A 23882-nucleotide genomic window follows, 5' to 3' on the forward strand; every position below is an offset into this window, starting at 1 on the left:
TACCTTCAGATTGCATTGCTTCCAGTAACTAAAGAGAGAGGGGTACCTGTATTCTGAACCAAAACTCTCGGAGCGTACGGGACTTGTAACATCATCTGGATTTACAGTGATGTAATGTTCCTTCGAGCTGAATGCATCCATTTTGAATTGTTATTCAGTTTCGCATTTAAGATGATATGACCTTTGATACTCCACAATGATATCTTGAGTTGCATTTAAAACCTCTGGTCAATTTATGGAGAACTTGCAGCAATTGATTTTACTCTAGCGCTGTGCCTGGGGAAGAGGCAGTGTGGGCATCTGGCCCAGTTTATGTCATCATGACATCACTGAAGCAAGGTTTCTATATAAAATATCTGCTTGGGGCTCACCATGGCCAGCTGTCATGAAGTATAAAGCTTAAAAACAATGGAAAACTGAGAGCTAGCAGCAGGAAATCATGGGCAATACTGACTCCCCTGACAAGTCACACTGATATATTCCGCATTTAGCAGACCATGGGAATTGTTTATAGCTCTTCCTTCTCACTCGCATGCATACAGTTATAGAAAATGCAGGACCCAAGAACAAGCTATTCAGCTGAGACAATTCAACCATCTTGTCTAACCTAACAATTAGCACAGCTCGCTATTCCCTTCTGCCTCCTATACTCTATTATCATCCCATTAAATGTATTGATATTGTGCACTTCAATTACTCATAATTTATCAAATTTCACACCCTCATCATTTCTAGTTACACGTGCTTTTTCTCAATCCCTTATTTATTTGTTTGGACCATCTTATATCAGTAGTTTAGTGTTTTGCTTCCACCCTCTCCCACCCGCACCCGTAGCCATTTTCCCTCAACACGTGGAAATATTCTGTCTCTGCCCATTTATGTATTTGTTCTTTATTTTTAAAGAGTCAACTAATTCATTTTACCCCTATTGGCATATCCTTATATTTCTGGTAACATACTTGTAACCTGTTCTCTTCAATGCCTTAATAACATTTTTTAAAGTACAGTGACCAGTTTATACAAAATATTACCAGAATATAGCCAAGGATTGATTTCTTTAGCTTCAGTTTTTAATGTTTGGTCTTATATTGTAGAAAATAGATTTTTGTTTCAGAATCATAGTGACACTACAGCGCGGAAACAGGCCCTTCAACCCATCTAGTCTTTGCTGAACCATTAATCTGCCTAATCTCATCAACCTGCACCCAGACCATGGTTTCCATACCCCTTCTCATCCGTGTACCTGTCTAAATTTCTCTTAAATGTTGAAATTAACCCCACATCCACCACTTCTGCTGGCAGCTCATTCCACTCTCCCAATACCCTCTGAGCAAAGAAGTTCTCACTCATGTTCTCCATAAATGTTTCATCTTTCATCCTTAACCCATGACCTATAGTTGCAGTCTTACTCAACCTCAGTATAAAAAGCCTGCTTACGCTTACCCTATCTATATCCCTCATAATTTTGTATACCTCTGTCAAATCTCCCCTCAATCTTTGATGTTCTAGGAATAAAGTCCTAACCTACTCAATCTTTCCCTATAACTCCAGTTCTCAAATCCCAGCAACATCCTTGTAAATCTTTTCTGCATTCTCTCAATCTAATTTACATCTTTCCTACGGGTATATGACCAAAGCTGCACACAATACTCCAAATTAAGCCTACCTATGTCTTATACAATTTCAACATAACATCCCAACTCCTGTACTTAGTACTTTGATTTATGAAGGCCAGCATGCCAAAAGCTTTCTTTTGACCCTATCTTAATCTGACACCATTTTCAAGGAATTATGGATCTGTATTTCCTGATCCCTCTATTCTAATACACTCCTCAGTGCTCTACTGCTCACCATGTAATACTAACCCTGGTTGGTCCTCCCAAAGTTCAACACCTCACACTTGTCTGCAATAAATTCCATCTGCCATTTTTCATCCCATTTTTCCAGCTGGTCTAGATCCCATTTCAAGCTTTGTTAGTGTTCTTCGCTATCCACTATACCCCCAATCATGGAGTCATCCATAAATTTGCTGATTCAGTTTACCACATTATCATCCATATCATTGATATAGATGACAAACAACAAAGGACCCAGCACCAATCCCTGTGGCAAACCACTTGTTACAGAGCTCCAGTCAGAGAGGCAACCATCTACAACCACTCTGTGGCTTCTTCCACAAAGCCAATATCTAATCCAATTTACTACCCCATCTTGAATGCCAATTTACTGAACCTTCTTGACCAACCTTACACGTGGGACCTTGTCAAAGGCTTTGCTAAAAACCATGTAGACAACATCCACTGCCTTTCCTTCACCCGAGTTCCTGGTAATTTCCTCAAATAACTCTGTAAGATTAGTTAGAGATAATTTTCCATGTACAAAGTCATATTGACTATCCCTAATCAATCTCTATCTATCCGAATACTTAAATATCTAGTCCCTTAGAATACTTTACACTAACTTTACCACTACTGATGTCTGGCTCACTGCCCTATAATTTCTTGGCTTATTCTTAAAACAACAGAACAACATTAACTACCCTCCAATCCTCTAGCACCACACATGTGGCTAAGGGTATTTTAAATATCTCTGCTAAGGTCCCTGCAACTTCTTCATTAGCCTCCTCCAGGTTCCGAGGGAACACCTTAATAAAGAATTTTTTAGATTTTTTTCTTTTTTAAGGCATATTGCTCTACTTTTAGTGCACTGTTACTCCCAACTTTATTTGTTCTTCTGTCCATTTTAGATTCTTTATTTCCCAAGTAATACATAGGGTCAGTTCTCGACCTAGTCTGTCATCTGTGATTGTTCCCATGATTGCATTTATTCCTTGTGGCTTCACAGGTCCTTTTAGAGCTTCAAGCCTCGGTGTCACAGTCATGCCTCAAACCATTGAGTAAGCCTCAGGTTGTAGATTCTTTAACCAACCTAGGGTGTCCTTTGCCACTGTGAACTTGCCACGGTCAAAGCGCTCTTGAGTTACTTTTGAAATATCTGATGATTAGAACCATTTAAAAATACTTCATGAAACAGTAAACAAATTAAGGTAAATATCTTTCAATTGCCATAAATGAATTAACCATTAACATCACATAAAACAAAGATACAGTGCCTTGAAAAGTATGGAGCCCCCACAGCTATTTTCACATTTTACTGTCTCGTCTTCTAAGTTTAAAATATATTGCAGTGGGACATTTTGAGTTAATCTACAAAACATTGTGTATCAAAATAAAAATTTCAGAACAATTTACTAAAAATTAGAAACCAAAATGTGAGGCTGAAAAACTATTCATTCCCTTTGTAATTACTCCGCTAATTTTCTGCAGGTGTGATATGTTACCTTATCAACTCATCCTATTTGTTGATGTAGAATATCAGAGGATAAGCTGTTTTCAATGAATTCATGGAATACTGTAAATACCCCTTCCCCCCCAATGTAAGGTCCAACAGTACGGTAGATTTTCAACAGACCAAGCCAAGAAGAAGACAAAAGTGCATTCAAGACAAGTCAGGGAAATGAAAATAGGGAAGCAAAATTCTGGAGAAGAGTACAAGACAAATTCAAAGGTACTGAACATACCTCAAAGCAGTCCATCATTGCGGTCCAGCATGAAAAAGTGGAAAAAATGTGAAACCACATCCACACTGCCTAGGCCAGGCCACCCCCCTAACCTCAGTCACCGGAGAAGAATTGCACCTGTAAGAGAGGCACCTGTCAGTGGCTGCAACTGGAGATGAAGTTCATGGCTCCACAATCTCTGAGACCTTGAACAAAAACGGATATCTATGGAAGAATGGCAAGAAAGGAGGCCTGGCTGAAAAAAAAGGCATATCATTGCCTGGAAAGACTTTGCAAGGCATCACTTAGAATTTAGTGTAATGATGTGGAAGAGATGGGACTAAAGTGGAACTTTAACTTTGACTTCAACACTAATCAGTATAATGTGGTGTAAAAGTAATACTGCACATCAGCCAGGTAATGACATCCCTATTGTAAGGTCTGGTGGAAATAGCATCATGTTATGAGGATGCTTTTCAGCAGCAGGGACGGGAAATCTGGTCAGAATTGATGGGATGATGAATACAGAGAAATCCTGTATAAAAAACCTACTCGCCTCTGCCAGAAATCTTAATCTGGGGAGAAAGTTAATCTTTCAGCAGGACAATGACCCAAAGCATACTGCTAGAGTAATCATGGAGTGGTGTCAAATGAAGAAAATTGATGTCCTTGTGGTCCAGTCAGAGTCCAGATCTCCACCTGATCGAACATCACTGGCAAGACCTCAAGAATGCTGTCCACCACTACCCCAACTAACCCAACACAGCTTGAGCAATTTTGCAAGGAGGAATGGGCAAATCTTGCTCCATCGCATTGTGCAAAGCTAATAGAGACTTATCCATAAAAACTACTGGGTGTAACAGTTGCAAGAAGTGCTTCAACTAAATACTGAGCAAGGGGGAATGAATACTTTTGAAATGCAGACATTTCAGTTTTTGAATTTTTAGTTTTTCCTGCTTCATAGTTTTCTGTGATTTTGGGGCTCTATTGTGATTCACAATTCTCAGTTAAGTTGATCAAAATCCCCGCTTGTAGTATTCATTCATTTATGTGAACAATGGGTTGGGGTGCTGAATACATTCAAGGCACTGTAAGTAAACTGCTTTGCTTTACTTACCTTATCAACCAAGGTCACTGAGGGACTGTGGTACTGATATTAGCCATCTGTGACAGAAACCTCAGGGAGGTGATGCATGTACAAAGTGTACACTGCCCTTCATTTCAGGATGTCTGTGTTCCTTTGGACTCAGTGAGAGATTAGCAGCAGAGCAGGAGATTAGATTTTAACCTCAAGCACATTTCTCAGTTCATGTTGCAATGTGCTAGTGTGGAAGCTGACCCAAATAGAGTACATCACCAGCAGTTCTCCAAACTTCCAGCAAATGCCATGTCACCTCATAAAAGTTTCAGTTGCCAATTTTGTGTTCACTCTGAATTCTAACAATATACAGTTCTGTTCAGTAATATTTATCCCTTACCCAATTTCTTGCAATCCACATTTTTGATAAATCAGCTTTTTGATTTTAAAGTTTAAATTATTAAATAAATTGTGAACATTAACGGTCTCGGTATTGATCCTTGTAGGCTCTGACTTTGCATCGTTTTGGACAAGCTTCACTTGACCCCTTTTCTATGTTTAACCTTTGAATCTAACTTGCTTTCTACTACATGTTGCATTCTTATCTATGTCTGATATTAAAACTGAAAGATGTTTTGGAAATTGATATATATTCTACCTTGTATATGACCTTTTGAATGAATTACATGAGATTGGTCATGTGAAACTTTCCAGATAGGATTCCCTGTTAACTCTTGACTGTGTAATTTTTTTTTGGTTATGAATAGATGATATAAAACATCTGTGCAGGATTGTGGGGTCTTAATTGCAAAACAAATTTCAAAGTAAGTGGAGTCCACAGAATGAACATTTGTTCTGAGTAAATGGACTGAATCAATACTAGTCTATTCCAGTATGGTGTGGGCATTATTTTTCTTATCATTGCTTTTAATCTGGCTATTCTTTAGATTCCTATATACAGTGCTGTGCAGAAGTCTGAGTCATATATACACAAACGCACACACACACACACACACACACACACACACACACACACACACACACAGCTAGGGTGCCCAAGACTTTTGCACAGTACTGTACTTCCATCTCCTTTCGTATCTATTGGTATTATATTTGAAATCATCTAATTTTAATGAATTATTAACTACTGTATGTGTAACAGTGTAACTTTCACTTATTTCTTGCCTATGTTTTATTTACAATGTGTGGGTGCAATCGACCTGGACAAAGGGCTTTATTCTTGTATTGTATTTGCTTTAAGAGTAATCATCATTTTCTGATGTCAAGCCCAGCTGATCTCTTCAATTTATTGAAGCAAAGCAATTATTTAACTTTATATTCAACTTTGTCTGTTGGTGTCTGGAATCTAACCTTGTTTCTTGGCAATCATATTCCTATCCCCATCTCAACGCTTCTTTCTTATTTATTTGCTTTTTCCTTGTTGATTTAATGTTGTTCCATTTAGACTCTTAATTTTGATTTACCTTCACTTCAAGTCAAGGCACATTGTATTCTAACTTGTCCCAGACATCCACGTACTCTTTCTTATGATGTTTCTCCTAGGTTTTTATTTTTTCATGATGTAACATTTTAGATTTTCCCCCTTCTTTTCCTTCAGTAGTATATACCCTCTGTGGCCACTTTTTATTTATACTTCTACACTTGCTCGTTAATGCAAGTATCTAACCAGTCAATCATGTGGCAACAACTTAATGCTTAAAACTATGCAGACATTGTCAAGAGGTTCAGTTGTTCACATCAGATATCAGAATGGGGAATGAATGTGGTCTAGATAACATTGAGCATGGAATAATTGTTGGTGCCAGGTGAGTGTCATAGAAATTGGTGTTCTCCTGAGATCTTTACACACACCAGTCCCTAGAGAATTGAGCGAAAAATAAAAAAACATCCACTGAATAGTTCTGTGGGCAGAAAAGCCTTGTTAATGGGAGAGGTTAGATGCTCAAAGTAACAGTGGTGTGTAGAAGAGCATCACATCGAACCTTGAAGTGGATGGGCTCCAGCAGCAGGAATCCACACTGAGGTCTATTCTAAATTGGCCACTGAGTGTACTTTCACAGGCATTGAACATAATTGGCCTTTACCATTCTCCTTTGTTCTTAGAGATGGGCAATAAAGAAGCAGATCCTTTGGCCTCTGTGTCCCCACTAACCATTATCAACTATCCATTTTATACTAATCCATTTTACTTCACATCTATCAACTCCCTACCACCCACCGACGCATTAAGGGTAATTTACACTGGCCAGTGAACCAACTAAGCTGCCCGTCTTCATCTGATACAATATCCACACAAAACACAGGATTGACCTCAGGTCGCTGAAGATATGAGACCACAGCAGCTTTTTAGTAATTATAAACACAAGAGATTCTGCAGATGCTAGAAATCCAGAGTAACTCACACAAAATGCTGGAGGAAATCAGCAGGTGAGGCAGCGTTGATGGAAAGGAATGAACAGTTTTGGGTCGAGACCATTCATCAGGACTGGGAAGGAAGGGGGAAGAAACCAGAATAAGAAGGTGAGGAGGGGAGGGGGATGGAATACAAGTTGTAAGATAATGTGAAGCCAGGTGGCTGGGGAGAGGGGATGTAGTGAGAAGTTGGGAGATGATAGATGGAAAAGGTAAAAGGCTGAAGAAGAAGGAATCTGATAAGAGAGGAGAGTGGACCGTGGAAGAAAAGGAAGGAAGAGGGGCACCAGGGAGAGATGATAGGAGAAGACGTAAGAGGGGAGCCAGAGTCGTCTTCTACACTTAGCTCCTCTAAACTATCTTTATGTTTTTGACATTTTATCCTATCTTTGACCAACGTGGTCTTTTCAGTTATCCTTAATTTATAATATAGCTTACTATTTTCTACATGTTCCCCTCCCTTTGCTTTAATGCATTCTGACTCACTCTTATGACCACAGCAAGTAGAAAATCCTTTTCTTCTGCTTACAAACCGTGTCAAGAAGACATCTGAGTGCAATGATACCAACAGAATCGTGCAGCTGATGGAGAATACAAGTGGACAGTTCGATTTTTGTCTTCTCTTGGTAAGTACTTATGTCTTCATTAATGAATGTGTTATAATACAGTTAGGCCAGTGGGACAGCCCCTCAACTTTTCCAGACAGTATGATGAGGTGAGCAATAGGATGACTATTGCAGAATTGTCCCCAGCTGCTCTGATTATACTCTGATAAAAATTAGCAAAGCTCCATTTTGAAATCAGGGAGGTTGAGCAGGTCTGTTGTCTTTGGCATATTTTGTCAATAGGATGTATGGTGGGTGGGGGAGTGCAGGGCTTGTGCATTGGAGATACAAGAAGTTGATCTGAGTTAGACTCAGAATTAACATCAATTGAGATATGCCATTTAGGTTATTGTCGTGTCTCAGTTCTCTCCAGAAGAAATATTATCAATTCCATTCTTTCCTCTTTCCCTCATCCTCTCTTATTTGAACTTATCCTATGCAAATTTTGATTTTTATTCCCCATATCAACTCCTTGCAGATACTTCCACTAAAAGTCAAAGTAAATTTATTATCAATGTATGTATATGTTATCTTATGCTATCTTCAGGTATTTCTTGCAGGTATTTACAGAAAAAAAATTAAGAAATACCATAGAATTTTTGAATAACTATGCATAATTAACAACCAATGTATAAAATAAGACAAATTGTGCAAGTATATAAAAATGCTGAGAACATAAGTTGTAGAGTCCTTGAGAGTGAGTCTATAGGTTGTGGAATCAGTTCAGTGTTGGGTTGAGTGAAGTTACCCACTTTGGTTCAGGAGCTTGATAGTTGTAGGGTAATAATTGTTTGTAAACCTGGTTGTGTGGGACCTAAAACTCAAGCTCCATTTCACATATGGTAGCAGCGAGAAGAGAGCATGGCTTGGATGGTGGAGGTTCTTGTTGATGGATGCACAAAGGCAGAGAGGGCCCGAGGGATTCTCAATCTACAGGATGGACCGGACAAACTCATCCACACAATGGAAGCAATTTACACTGGCCAATTAATTGACTATACTGCGGATCTTTAGGATGTGGCATCTATTTTCACTGAAGCACCTAGACTGATATTGTTACAAGAAGAATGTGCCAGCTTCTGTTTTCTTATGAAATTTGTACGTCAGGTACAGCATCACAGGCCAATGTGATTTTTTTCATGTCATCTTTCAGTGCATTTCTGAATCCGTTCCTCTCTTTATCAATCTTCTTGCTACCAAAAGCATTCTTTCAATTTATTCTATCTAAGTCTTTCAAGATTTCAAGCTGATCGTTCAAATCTTTTACACTTCAAGCAGAACAATACTAGCTTCTACAGTTCATCTGCAAAACTGCAGCCTCTTGTACTTGGAATAATCTCAATAAATCTCTTTGTACAATCTCCACACTCTTCACACCCTTCCTGGAGTACAATATTCAAAATTGGGCAACGGTCTTCTTGTTGGTTTAACATAACTTCCTACCTTTCATACTTGATTTATAAAACCCAGGATCTCATTGCTTCATTAACCCAAAACATGCTCAATATATTGTCAATACATTATGTATTAGGAAGACAACACCTATCATCAAAAATCCCCACCATCCAGATCATGCCATCTTCTTACAGCTACCATTGGGCAAGAAGTACAGAAGCCTGAAGTGCCACAACACTTGAAGAAACCAGCGGAACTCTAATCACTATAGTTTAGCAACACTATAACTAGCCACTTTTCATTACACTGCATTTCTTTTATTTTGATTCTTTCTTGTATAATTTTGCATAGTTTAGATTGTTAATTAATGTTTTCTCTTGTCACTGTGCATCTGATGCTATGTGGCTGTGATGCTGCTGCAGGTAAATTTTTCATTGCATCCATGTATGTGTGTGTATGACAATGAACTTGACTTTGACATTGATATTGGCCCCCTGGTTGCACTGTTATATCACAGATTTGTGCATAGATCTATGAGATATAAAGGAACATTTAGCATCTATAATCTCAATTATTTTGAGGTTTCATTGCATTTTTTACCCTGGATTCTATTGACTGTTTCTTTAGTTTGTCTACTCATCTTCCATGCTATAGGATTTTGGGTTGTTTGCACTCACCACTGAGCACCCAATCCAAACCAACAATATACGTTGATATAAGAGTGATTTGGATATGTATATGGATAGGAGGGGTTAAGACTGTTGTCAAAATGCAGGCATATAGGACTAGTTCGGTGGGTACTATGGTAGGCAGGGACAAGTTAGGCTGAAGAGCCTCTTTCCATGCTATGTTACTCTATGACTATATATAATGTCTGTGGTGATTATGTGTCATGATAACCTCACTCAATGGATTAACCCAGAAAGTTATTAGCTTTAATTAATACTTCATTTTCATATTGCTTACCAGATAATTGTCTTCATATCTTCATACTGTTGAATACATGCTGTTTATGTCTTTTGAAGGTACATAACATTTAAAATAATGGTTTTGCTTTCTGGCAATGGAGCAGACAGGAAGCATGAGGGAGAATTGGGATGATGTCTTCAAAGGAGATCAGATAGAAGATCTTAAGTTAATGGGTGATATTGCAGTGTGAACTATCACCCTGCTATAACATGTTGCATTGAGGCTGTGACAGTCCAGCAGTTAGTGCAGATTCCTCACAGCTCCTGGGACTTGGGCTTGATCCTGGCCTGTGGCCGCCTGTGAAGTTCGCACATCCTCCGTGTAGCAATGTGCATTTCCTCGGGTGCTTCAGTTTCCTGCCGCACCAAAAGATGTGCTGTTAGATTATAAAAAACAAGAACAGATGTTGGAAATTCAGTGGAACACACACAAAATGCTGGATGCCTCAGCCTAGCAGGCAGTATTTATGAAGGAATTAACAATCAGAGCAATACACTTCATCAAGAATCTAACTTCTGGTAATTTCTCCACCTCCCCTTTCATTCTCTTTCCATTCCCCATTCTGACTCCCCTCTTACTCTTCTCTGCTCCTCACCTGCCCATCACTTTCCCTCGTGTTTCTCTTCCTTCCCTTTCTTCCATGGTCTACTCTACTCTCTTCTCTTCTTTTCTTTTCCTTTCTTTTTTTCTTTTTCAATCTTTTTATTAATTTCATAAAAATAAACATAACATGGTAGTAGTACAAAGTTATTGGGAATACATTGTTATAATTAACATAAGTGATTATAAAGCCAGATAATACTTAAATGATAAAATTCCCAATCATGTAGGATACAAATGAATAATATAAAACAAAGAAAAATATCTAAAAAAAAATCATGAAAAAGGAAAAAAAATGCCCCCCCCAAAAAAAAACTAATCTAAACAGAATTAATCAACTAAACTAAAAAAAAAGACATGGGCTGTTTTGCAGCATCCTATTACAGAGGAAGAAATAACAGCTGTAATCTCATCAATGAATTCTGGTAAAGCACCTGGTCGGGATGGTTTTACAGTGGAATTTTTAAAGTTTTTTTCCTCTATTCTCTCTCCTTGGTTGGCTAGAATATTCAAAGAAGCAATCAGTTTAGGTAAATTACCACAATTGTTTTATGAAGCTTCTATTTCTTTAATTCTTAAAAATAATAAAGATCCTACTGATTGTGCATCATATAGACCAATATCCCTTTTGAATGTAGATTCAAAAATTTTTTCAAAAATTTTAGCAACTAGGCTAGAGAAGGTAGTACCTCAGATTATCTCTGTGGACCAAACAGGATTTATTAAAAACCGTTATTCATCTTTTAATATCAGGAGGTTAATGAATATTGTTTATACTTCTTCACTTAACACTCCAGAATGTATTATTTCATTAGATGCTAAGAAAGCTTTTGATAGAGTTGGATAGCCATATTTATTTAGTGTGTTCGAGAAGTACAATTTTAGTCCGATATTTATATCCTCTCTTCTCCTTTCAGATTCCTCCTTCTTCAGCTCATTACCTCATCCCCCCCCTTCCCCACCCACCCACCTTCTCCCTCACCTAGCTTCATCTATTGCGTTCCAGCTTGTGCTCCCCTCACCACACCCATGTTATTATTCTGGCTTCTTTTCTCTTTCCTTTCCAATCCTGATGGAGGATCTCAGCCCGAAACACGACTATTTATTCCTCTCCATTGACGTTGTCTGACTTGCTGAGTTTCTCCAGCAAGTTGTGTGCTGTTAGGTTAATTGGCTTCTGGAGAATACCCTTAGTTTGTTGGCAGAAGAATTGTCAGAGTATATAAGAAAAAGTTGTTTACAGAGAAAGGGAAGCTGATGGGATTGACAGCTAGAATAGACTTGATGGGATGAATGATCTCATTCTAGATCACCCAGCAAAGGTGATATCATCCACATTCAGTGATAAAGGGAAGACAAGTACTTTGGCGTTGAATGTGAAAGGTGCCCTTCTGAATACTGAGGACACCACCTTCTCAGTTGCCAACCTTTAGAACCTGATTTGCATTTCTCCCCTATTTCTCGTGCGAGACCAACATCTTGCCGTCAAAGTTACCGCTATTTGCCAGATTATTTTCCCTGCCCTCTTCTTTCCCTGTCTAATTTAATTCTGATTTAACTCCTTCTTGATCAACTCTCATCGGATAGGTTTTTAATTATTAAGGGTGTTAAAGGTTTCAGGGAGGGGATGATAGCAGGCGAATGAGGGAGGGAGGGGTAATAAATCAGCCATAATGGTGTGGTGGAGCAGACTCAGTGGGTTGGATAGAAACATAGAAACATAGAAAATAGGTGCAGGAGTAGGCCATTTGGCCCTTCAAGCCTGCACCGCCATTCAGTATGATCATGGCTGATCATCCAACTCAGAACCCTGTACCAGCCTTCCCTCCATACCCCCTGATCCCTATAGCCACAAGGGCCATATCTAACTCCCTCTTAAATATAGCCAATGAACTGGCCTCAACTGTTTCCTGTGGCAGAGAATTCCACAGATTCACCACTCTCTGTGTGAAGAAGTTTTTCCTAATCTCGGTCCTAAAAGGCTTCCCCTTTATCCTCAAACTGTGACCCCTCGTTCTGGACTTCCCCAACATCGGGAACAATCTTCCTGCATCTAGCCTGTCCAATCCCTTTAGGATTTTATACATTTCAATAAGATTGCCCCTCAACCTTCTAAGTTCCAACGAGTATAAACCTAGTTGATCAAGTCTTTCATCATATGAAAGTCCTGCCATCCAAGGAATCAATCTGGTGAAACTTCTTTGTACTCCTTCTATGGCAAGGATGTCTTTCCCCAGATTAGGGGACCAAAACTGCACACAATACTCTAGGTGTGGTCTCTCCAAGGCCTTGTACAACTGCGGTAGTACCTCCCTGCCCCTGTACTCGAATCCTCTTGCTATGAATGCCAGCATACCATTCGCCTTTTTCAATGCCTCCTGTACCTGCATGCCCACTTTCAATGACTGGTGTATAATGACACCCAGGTCTCGTTGCACCTCCCCTTTTCCTAATGGGCCACCATTCAATAATAATCTGTTTTCCTGTTTTTGCCACCAAAGTGGATAATCTCACATTTATCCACATTAAATTGCATCTGCCATGAATTTGCCCACTCACCTAACCTATCCAAGTCACCCTGCATCCTCTTAGCATCCTCCTCACAGCTAACACTGCTGCCCAGCTTCGTGTCATCCGTAAACTTGGAGATGCTGCATTTAATTCCCTCATCTAAGTCATTAATATATATTGTAAACAACTGGGGTCCCAACACTGAGCCTTGCGGTACCCTACTAGTCACTGCCTGCCATTCTGAAAAGGTCCCATTTATTCCCACTCTTTGCTTCCTATCTGCCAACCAATTCTCTATCCACATCAATACCTCACCCCCAATACCATGTGCTTTAAATTTGCTCACTAATCTCCTGTGTGGAACCTTGTCAAAAGCCTTAGGATGTCCTAATTCTGCTCCTATCTCTATTGGTCTTATGGATGACAAAGCAAGCTGTTGATCCCGTAATTCATTGGGGGATCCAGATACCCTTGGTGCTCCACCAGCTTCCATATTGAGGGCTGTGAGACTTCTTTTAACTCAAGATGGTATGATTGTAGAACTGCTGCCTCACGACACCAGGAACACAGGCTCAAACCTGTCCTCAGCTGCTATCTCCGTAGAATTTGCCTATTCTCTCTGTGACTGCATAGGATTCTTCTGGGAGATTTGGTTTCCTCTCACAACCTAAAGACATGCGGGATTGTAAGTTAATTGGCTACTGTAAATAGGATCTGTGGGGAACTGATGGGAAAGTGGGAATTAAGAAAAAAATGAGATTATATAGGATTAGTGTGAATGGGTTGTTGGTAGCTGGGCAAAGAGCATGTTACCATACAGCTTCCAAATCTACAGCACAGAAATCAGCATTCAATCCAGCTGGCCCTAAATTGTTATTTAAGTTAATCACAATCAGTTTATAACATTGAAGATCATGATAAATCTAAATCTCAACCAAATACCTTTGCAATGATCTGAGGATTTCTGTTTCCATGCCCCTTTCTGGTGTAGAGTTCCGGATGCTCACCATGCTCTGGGCGAAGAAATATTTCCTCAACTCCTGTCTAATAATTCCACAAATTACCTTAAATCTCTGTCCTCTGGTTATCAATCTAAAGGAAATAGCATCTTGTTCATCCAGCTATGCCAACATAATCTGCTGAGTCTCATTTTTCAGCTCCAAACTGATTGAACATCGCAGCCACTGCTGTTGCAATTGTATCCGGAGGAGTCTCTGCTTGAACCATGAAGCGGGTTTTTTTTTCTTGACAATCTACTCAACTATTTATGAGAGGTCCAGCAGACTCTTTAGCATTTAAATCAAAATAAGGTGATGGACTTAATTTGCTAAAGGCCTCTTTTCCTTTATAATACTTTATTGGAAATTCACAGAAGAGAAATTGCTATAACAAACTCACATATTGCCTGCAATTAAAGATTAATTCATTGTCTTGTCTTGAATTTAACACTGTGGAAAAAATTGTTGGAATGAATAAATATATTGCTGATTGATAGCCCAATATGTGGTAATATGGATTTCTACAGGTTTCCTGATCTATAATAGCACTCTAATATTAAGTGTTTGTAAATTTCTCACAGTTTATAAAATTGATAATTTGCCAGTCTGATAATTTCAGAATTTAGAATTATAACTAAGTAGGGAGTAAATAGCAATAGTACATAAAGTTTGAACTTTATTCTTCTAAAATGCATAAAGGTTGCCTCAAAATGGCCATGTGAACAATAAACACAATTTCACAGGCTATACACATAAATAATCTTTTCCAGAATTATATTATACTCCTACTGACAGTTATATAATGTAAGAAATATAACTAAACTCAGCAACTGAGGTTGTTGTTTGTACAGTATCGATGTAACCAGGGGGCATGTATTAAATGCAATACAAAAGACACGATTCATTTATTCATATGTCCATTGCAAGTTTTGCTCTGAAACAAAGCACAATTAATTAGAGGCACAGCATGATAACAGGCCCTTCCAGCCCAATGGGTCTGTGCCACCCAATTACACCCATGTGACCAACTAACCTACTAACTCCTACATTCTTTGGAATGTGGGAGGAAACCAGAGTACATGGAGGAAACGCACATGGTCACCAGGGAGAAAGAACAAACCTCTTACAGGCAGTAGCAGAATTGAACTCAGGTCTTTGGTGTCGTAATAGTATTATGCTAACCACCACACTACCATGCCACCTCATTAGGATTTAAACTCTGAATTTTCTGGTCAAAAATTTCACAGTTCGAAGTACATTTATTATCGAAGTATGTATGCATTATACAACCTTGAGTTTCACCTCCTTAGTCAGTGCAGAGCCGAGCAAACATCAAACAGTTAATGTAAGAACAAGGATGAATATAACTTAATTCCAATGTTGGTGTGATCCTATCGTAAATGCTCTTAGCACTGCCAGACTCACTTTCACTTCTGACATTGCATCTTTGCCTGGAATTTCTTTAGAATTTTAGAAAAGGTGTGATATTAAATTGCTTCAGACAACAACAAATCTAAAGCTGCACTGAGAAAAAGAATTGTCCTTCATTGTAGCAGTACATTGAATCTTACATAGCAAGAGTATTTCAAAATGTCTCACTAAGAAAGAAGAATTTTTTAATTATTGCTGTAACGTAGAAAGTGAGAGCTAAATTTTGCAAAGGGAGATTACACAATTAAAAACGGCAGTGAGATAATTTCCTTTATAGTGTTATTCCAACAGGGATAAATATTACTCCTCTGTTAAGTAGATTTCGTAGGATATCTTGCGTCCAAAGGGCAGGGCAGTGAGCAGCTCCATTCAGTGTTACACCTGGAAGGTAGCACAATGCTCTGTGGGAGGACTGCTGTAGAATTTGTAATCCAGAACAGTTTACAAAGTTGCATGCTCGCATGTGGAAACATTGCCAACTGAGTCACAATTGACACTCTGAAAGTGAATCATTTATTTGATTCATCCTGCTATGGATGATATGTTTATTGCACTGTTAGATATTATAATAGGCTCTCACATTTTTCAGTGTCAAACCTGTACAGTAAGGGAGCGTAGCCGTTAGCAAAGATGACATTACACCACCAGTGACCCAGGTTCGATTCCTGCTACTGTCTGTAAGGAGTTTGTGTGTTCTCCAGGAGACTGCATGGGATTCCTCTGCATGCTCCCGTTTCACCCCACATTTTAAAGACATACGGTTTAATAGGTTAAATGGTCATAGAGGTGTAATTTGGTGGTGCAGGCTCATTGGCCTGTTACCAAGCTGTATCGCTAAATAAAAATAAATATTTTAATAATGTGGTATCTTAAATATCTGAAAAAATCTGCTGTCCTTTAACATTAAGATAAGAATCTCATTCGCTCTATCGAATGGACATCAAATATGTAATCCTCAAGTAATATCACAAAAACTGACTGATTATTAATAAACAAACATGAGGAAATCTGCAGATGCTGGAATTTCAAGCAACACACATAAAAAATGCTGGTGAACGCAGAAGGCCAGGCAGCATCTACAGGAAGAGGTACAATCGACGTTTTGGGCTGAGACCCTTCGTCAGGACTAACTGATAGAAGAGATAGTAAGAGATTTGAAAGTGGGAGGGGGAGGGGGAGATCTGAAATGATAGGAGAAGACAGGAAGGGGAGGGATGGAGCTAAGAGCTGGAAGGTTGATAGGCAAAAGGGTTATGAGAGGATCATGGGACGGGAGGCCTAGGGAGAAAGAAAGGGGGAGAGGGGAAGCCCAGAGGGTGGGCAAGGAGTATAGTGAGAGGGACAGAGGGAGAAAAAGGAGAGACAGAGAGAGAGGGAGGGAGGGAGGAAATAAATAAATAAATAAGAGATTGGGTACAAAGGGGAGGTGGGGCATTAACAGAAGTTAGAGAAGTCAATGTTCATGCCATCAGGTTGGAGGCTACCCAGACGGAATACAAGGTGTTGTTCCTGAGTGTGGCTTCATCTTGACAGTAGAGGAGGCTGTGGATAGACATATCAGAATGGGAATGGGACATGGAATTAAAATGTGTGGCCGCTGGGAGATCCTGCTTTCTCTGGTGGACAGAGCGTAGGTGTTCAGCGAAACGGTCTCCCAGCCTGCTATATATTGGCGGGACCCGACGCATGCTGGGAGACCGTTTTACTGTCAAGATGAAGCCACACTGAGGTTGGAGGAACAACACTTTATATTCCGTCTGGGTAGCCTCCAACCCGATGGCATGAATATTGGCTTCTCTAACTTCCGTTAATGCCCCACCTCCCCTTCATACCCTATCCCTTATTTATTTATTTTCCTCTCTCTCTCTCTCTCTCTCTCTCTCTCTCTCTCTCTCTCTCTCTCTCTCTCTCTCTCTCTCTGTCTCTCTCTCTCTGTCTCTCTCTCTCTCTCTCTCTCTCTCTCTCTCTCTCTCTCTCTCTCTCTCTCTCTCTCTCTCTCTCTCTCTCTCTCTCTCTCTCCCCCTCTCTCCTTTTTCTCCCTCTGTCCCTCTCACTATACTCCTTGCCCATCCTCTGGGCTTCCCCTTTCCCCCTTTCTTTCTCCCTAGGCCTCCCATCCCAGGATCCTCTCATATACTTTTTACCAATCAACTTTCCAGCTCTTAGCTCATCCCTCCCACTCCTGTCTTCTCCTATCATTTCAGATCTCCCCTTCCCCCTCCCACTTTCAAATCTCTTACTATCTCTTCTTTCAGTTAGTTCTGACGAAGGGTCTCGGCCCGAAACGCCGACTGTACCTCTTCCGATAGATGCTGCCTGGCCTGCTGCATTCACCAGCATTTTTTATGTGTGTTGCTTGATCATTAATACATTGTTCTTCATGGGAGCTGACCGTATCCAGGGCAGTTACCATGTCTCATACAAGGATGACATCATGAAAACATTTTTTTAAAATATTCAGCAATTCTTATCACCTTGAACTCAATGCTCAGTCTTCCCAAAAGGGAATTGGTTGGGCACTTGAGGGAAAAGGATTTGTGTGGTTCTCGGGAAATGTCTAGCGATTGTTATTATTTGTTTTTTTTATTTGTACAGTTTGTCTTATTTTGCGCATTGGTTCCTTGTCAGTCTTTGGCTGGCTGTAGTTTTTTCATTGATTCTATTATATTTCTTTGTTTTACTGTGAATACCTGCAAGAAAATGAATTTCAGGGTAGTGCAGTATATGGTGGCATTTATGTACTTTGATAATAAGTTTATTTTGAACTTTTGATCTTTGAACTTGAAGTACTGATGGGATTGCTGTATAAAGACCTGAAGGGGACCAGATTGGCAGAATGACTCAGTTTGTGTGCAGATTGTCTGTGAGGCAGCTTGGAGTGTCCTGAGGTTGTGAAAGACAACTTATAAATATGTCTTTCCTTCCTTTTAATGATATGATAAATGTAAGCCTGTAATTCATTCTGAAAGGTTAAGGAAATGCTTGTTGAAATCTGAAATTATGATTAGCCCTTCATTTCTATATATTCAAAGAATTTTAAATCATCCTGCTCTTCATGAAGAAATCATTGACTTGTCATGATATGAAATATTTGCATTTTGTAATTAAGGTTGAGGGGTTACTAAATGCACAGTTATTAATCTGGAAATTAAAATGACACTTTTATTGAATTTTCTGTAGCTGAATGATAAAAAAATGATCCAGTCATCAAATATATTATTAATCAATTTGAAACCATAACAAGATGACTATTAGAAGCTGATAGAAGCCCAGCAGTAAGACAATGGAAGCCATATCCTTCAAGCTATCAGATCTTGTTAACTCCACTGTTAGTGAGTTTGACAGTCTAATGCCATGTGTTGGTTGCTATAATATTATAGACAATGCTCTTGAAATTATTGCAGAATGGCTCCGTCTTGATCAAAGAGGTGATTCTTTGACCTGTATGGCTGTACTTCTGGATGGAATTTTCCCAGTTACCCATCCATTCCTGCCGGTGACCCCTGCCAGTCTACAATACATTATTCTCTTATCAATTAAGGAAGAACTCCTTAATATGTCACTGATTCTACTGCATACAGGATGCCCCAAAGTGCTATAGATGCAAAGAAATCTTTTTAAAGTGAACTCTGCTTTGCAACGTAGGAAAGTTGAGTTATTGTGAAAGAACGAATAGGTTAGGACTTTATTTCCTGGAGCACAGGAGAATGAGGGGAGGTATACAAAAATAGGAGTGGTATAGATTGGGTAAATGCAAGCAAACTTTTTATCCACTGGGGTTAGGTGAGACTAGAACTAGAGGCCATGGGTTAAAGGTGAAAGGGGAAATGTTTAAGGGGAACATGAGCAGGAACTTCTTCACCAGAGGGTGGTGAGAGTGTGGAATGAGCTACTGGTGGAAGTGGTGGACACAGGTTTGATTTCAACATTTAACAGAAGTTTGGATAAATACATGGACGGGAGAGGAATGGAGGGCTATAGTCCATGTGCAGATCAGTGGGATTAGCAGAATAATATGTTGGCATGGACTAGATGCGTCAAAGGGCCTGTTTCTATCCTGTAGTGTCCTATGACTCTAAACTTGACAATGAATTTACATTCTGTAACCCATGAGACTACGATCTGATAATCCAATTCTTTGCTATTGATTGGGGTGCAATAAATATTGGCCAGAACTATGGGAATAACTCCTTGCCTGTTTAAAATCATGATATGAGATCTTCACAAAAAGGGCCTCATTTTAACATGACACTTCCACAAAAATAGCACTTTCTCGTTAGAATTCCTACTCAGTTCTCTTACAGCATCCTGAATTTGGGGGCAAAACCGTGATAGATGTGTTGTGTTACGGAAACGGCAACGATGAATATCAATCGAGACAGGTTATATAAAAACAACCAAAGATTTATTAATCACGGATAAACGATAAGGAAAAAAAAACAAACAAAAACTTTAACCCGAAGTTAACAGATATGTAGCCGTTCAACAACTCGCCACTCAGCTCTGGTTCTTAAAGTGTTAAATGCGAAAACAGTTCTTAAAGCGATACAGTCAGATATAGTTCTTAAAGCGATAACTTCGAAAGTCCAACAGATTTACACGTTCAATCGGGAGAGACTTCTCTGGAGAAGGATTTCTTCACAGACGCAACTTTACTGCTGGTTCTGTCCACAGGATTCACAATGCCGAAAATAAACAGTTTAAATCAACTGATCTTAAATTCCTTTAGAGAGAGAGAGACCTTTGCATGAACTCCTTGCTCTTTTTGGCAAGAGTTTTCCTCAATGCAGGTCGTACTCCTCCAACGAAGACTCAATAAGGTCGATCCTTTATTAAACTGCCAAACGATGCCGACTCCTCTCGATCCTTCGATGCTGTACTTCGATAAATTCTTCACTCTCCTTTCTACTGTTTAAGTTGGGAGAATCAACACATCTAGCAAAAATTTCCAGTCCAATAATATGATATCTTGCAACAGAACGCACAACCGTTTTAAAAATGAGACTGCGTCACAAAAACAAACACGCAACAGAAACGGAGATACAGCACGTTCTACCTGGAAATCTACAAACTAAAAACCAACCGCGTCACCTGGGTCGACCCTTGTATAGTCATGGGTCACATGTCATCACGTGACCTCACATCGGCGGGAAAATCACACCAGGTGACCTCCAAAAGACCATTACATCGTTCTCACAAAAAAAAAACACAGATCTCCTTGAGCATGTAACAGTTGACAGGATCTAATAAACTGGACCTACCATGAAGGACAAAGATATAAAAGTGTTAGAATCTATAGAAAATCTTTACAGGTGTCTGTGGAGATTGGGTCACTGATGTATTTATGACAGATTGACAGATTTTTGGATCTTCAGGGAAACAGGGTTTATGGGGTTAGTGAAATAAAATGGAGCGAGGCTATCTTACTGAATAGATCTGTCATGAGGGGCTGGATTGTCTCACTTGTTCCTATGTATCAACCAGAAAGGTGTAGAAAGAGTACCAGGGACTAATTGGGTTTTCATGGTCATCTAGGTTAGCTCCATATATTACCATTTTAATGAATTAAGTTTTACTATTGTATGTAAGACAGCATGATAGTATAGTGGTTAGCTCAACGCTTTACCGTACTAGTGACCCGGGTTCAATTCCCACTGCTGCCTATAAGGAGTTTGTATGCTCTCCCCGTGACCGTATGGCTTTCCTCCAGCTGCTCTGGTTTCCTCCTACAAAGATGTGCCGGTTGGTGGGTTAATTGGTCATTGTAATTTAACCTGTGATTAGGCTAGGTTTAAATAGGTGATCTCCTTCAGCAGTGTGGCTCAAAGGCTGGAAGGGCCTGTTCTGCGCTGTCTCTCAATAAATAAAATAAATACATTCCAATCTATTGTATCATATAAAATAAAATCAGAAGATATTGGAAATACTCAGCAGGTCAGGCAACATCCAAGGGGAATGAAATGAAAAAAGCATTTCGTGTTGAAATGACCTTTCATCAGATTGGACGAGCTTAAAAATCAAATACGCTTAAAGCTGCAAAGGTGATCTTCTGTCTACTTTCTGTTTCTATTCCATATTTCCAGCATCTTTTATTTTCTCTTTGATAGTGATTATTTTTAAGCTAAGGAGACGCAAGAGATTCTGCAGAGGCAGGAAATCTTGAGCATCGCACGCAAAGTGTTGGAGGAACTCAGCAGGACAGATAGCATCTGTGGGGGCAAATAAACAATCAACATTTTTCAGCCAAGATCCTTCATTAGAACCAGCATGTGTGTTGACTTGATAAGCTGCATTAAACTAAAGTAAAATGGATCCTCTTTTTCTTCCCATGCTTGGTGTTCCTCAGTTGACATGCAGGTAAGGACCGGATTTTGTCCCTTGTATGTATTGGGGGGGGACGAATGGACAAGGGAGTTGCGTAGGGAGCGATCCCTGCGGAATGCAGAGGTGGGGGGGAGGGAAAGATGTGCTTAGTGGTAGGATCCCGTTGGAGGTGGCGGAAGTTACGGAGAATAATATGTTGGACCCGGAGGCTGGTGGGGTGGTAGGTGAGGACCAGGGGAACCCTATTCCTAGTGGGGTGGCGGGAGGATGGAGTGAGAGCAGATGTACGTGAAATGGGGGAGATGCGTTTAAGAGCAGAGTTGATAGTGGAGGAAGGGAAGCCCCTTTCTTTAAAAAAGGAAGACATCTCCCTCGTCCTAGAATGAAAAGCCTCATCCTGAGAGCAGATGCGGCGGAGACGGAGGAGTTACGAGAAGGGGATGGCGTTTTTGCAAGAGACAGGGTGAGAAGAGGAATAGTCCAGGTAGCTGTGAGAGTCAGTAGGCTTATAGTAGACATCAGTGGATAAGCTGTCTCCAGAGACAGAGACAGAAAGATCTAGAAAGGGGAGGGAGGTGTCGGAAATGGACCAGGTAAACTTGAGGGCAGGGTGAAAGTTTGAAGCAAAGTTAATAAAGTCGACGAGTTCTGCATGCGTGCAGGAAGCAGCACCAATGCAGTCGTCGATGTAGCGAAGGAAAAGTGGGGGACAGATACCAGAATAGGATCCCATGATCCTCTCGTATCCCCTTTTGCCTATCACCTGTCCAGCTCTTGGCTCTATCCCTCCCCCTCCTGTCTTCTCCTATCATTTTTGATCTCCCCCTCCCCCTCCAACTTTCAAATCCCTTACTCACTCTTCCTTCAGTTAGTTCTGACGAAGGGTCTTGGCCTGAAACGTCGACTGCACCTCTTCCTAGAGATGCTGCCTGGCCTGCTGCGTTCACCAGCAACTTTGATGTGTGTTGCTTGAATTTCCAGCATCTGCAGAATTCTTGTTGTTTAAACTAATCAACTAATCCTTTCTGCCGACATAATGTTGATGTCCTCTGAACATTCATGTGCCTATCTTAGAGCCTCGCCACCCCTGGCACACATTCCAGGTATCCACCCCTTTCTATGTATCTATACAGTGCTTTGTAAAGGTCTGAGGCACATATACTGTATAGAGCTAGGGTGCCTGAGACTTTTGCACAGTACCGTCAACGTAGAACAGAGATCAAATTTGTAAATCTGACCAGAGCTAAGGATGTTGGGGATGGCGAAGGTGGAGCACCATGGGAGGGATGTGGGACAGCTGGCAGAGAAGGAGTGCCAGGGGTAGTGTGGGGTGGCACGGGTACAGAGACATCTAGCCCTGAGACACCAGGCAAGGTCATTTGATTCCAGATTTGGTTTCTTGATCATTACAGAATGTCTCTCTGGAGCTTCCCTCTCCCTTGCCTCTTCCTTTTCTTTTTCCCAACTAGGATCTCCCTCTCCCTGCTCCCTTCCCACTCTCAGTCCACAATAGAGACCCATATCAAAATCAGGTTTATCGTCACTCACATATGTCATGAAATTTTTTTTTGTGGCAGCAGTACAGAACAACATGTAAAATTACTACAGTACTGTGTAAACGTCTTAGGAACCCTATATATATATATATATGTGTGTGTGTGTGTCTGTGTGTGTGTGTGTGTGCCCAAGACTTTTGCACAGTGCTGTACTGTGGAAGAAAATCTGCACATCCCTTCCCCCCTCACCTCACCCAACCTTAAATGCATCCCCTCTAATATTAGACATTTTGACTCTGGGAAAAAGATACTGCAGTCTACTCTATGCCTTTTATAATCTTATAAACTTCTATGAGGTCTCTTTTCAGTTTGCACCAGTCTAAAGAAAAGCCCAATTTTGTGCATTCTCTCTTCATAGCAATACACTCTAAATTTCCACCCTCTCCAAAGCTTTCAGGTCCTCCTATAACAGAAGACCAGAAG

The sequence above is a fragment of the Mobula hypostoma genome, chromosome 18 (genome assembly GCF_963921235.1).
Source record: "Mobula hypostoma chromosome 18, sMobHyp1.1, whole genome shotgun sequence".
Classification (NCBI taxonomy): domain Eukaryota; kingdom Metazoa; phylum Chordata; class Chondrichthyes; order Myliobatiformes; family Myliobatidae; genus Mobula; species Mobula hypostoma.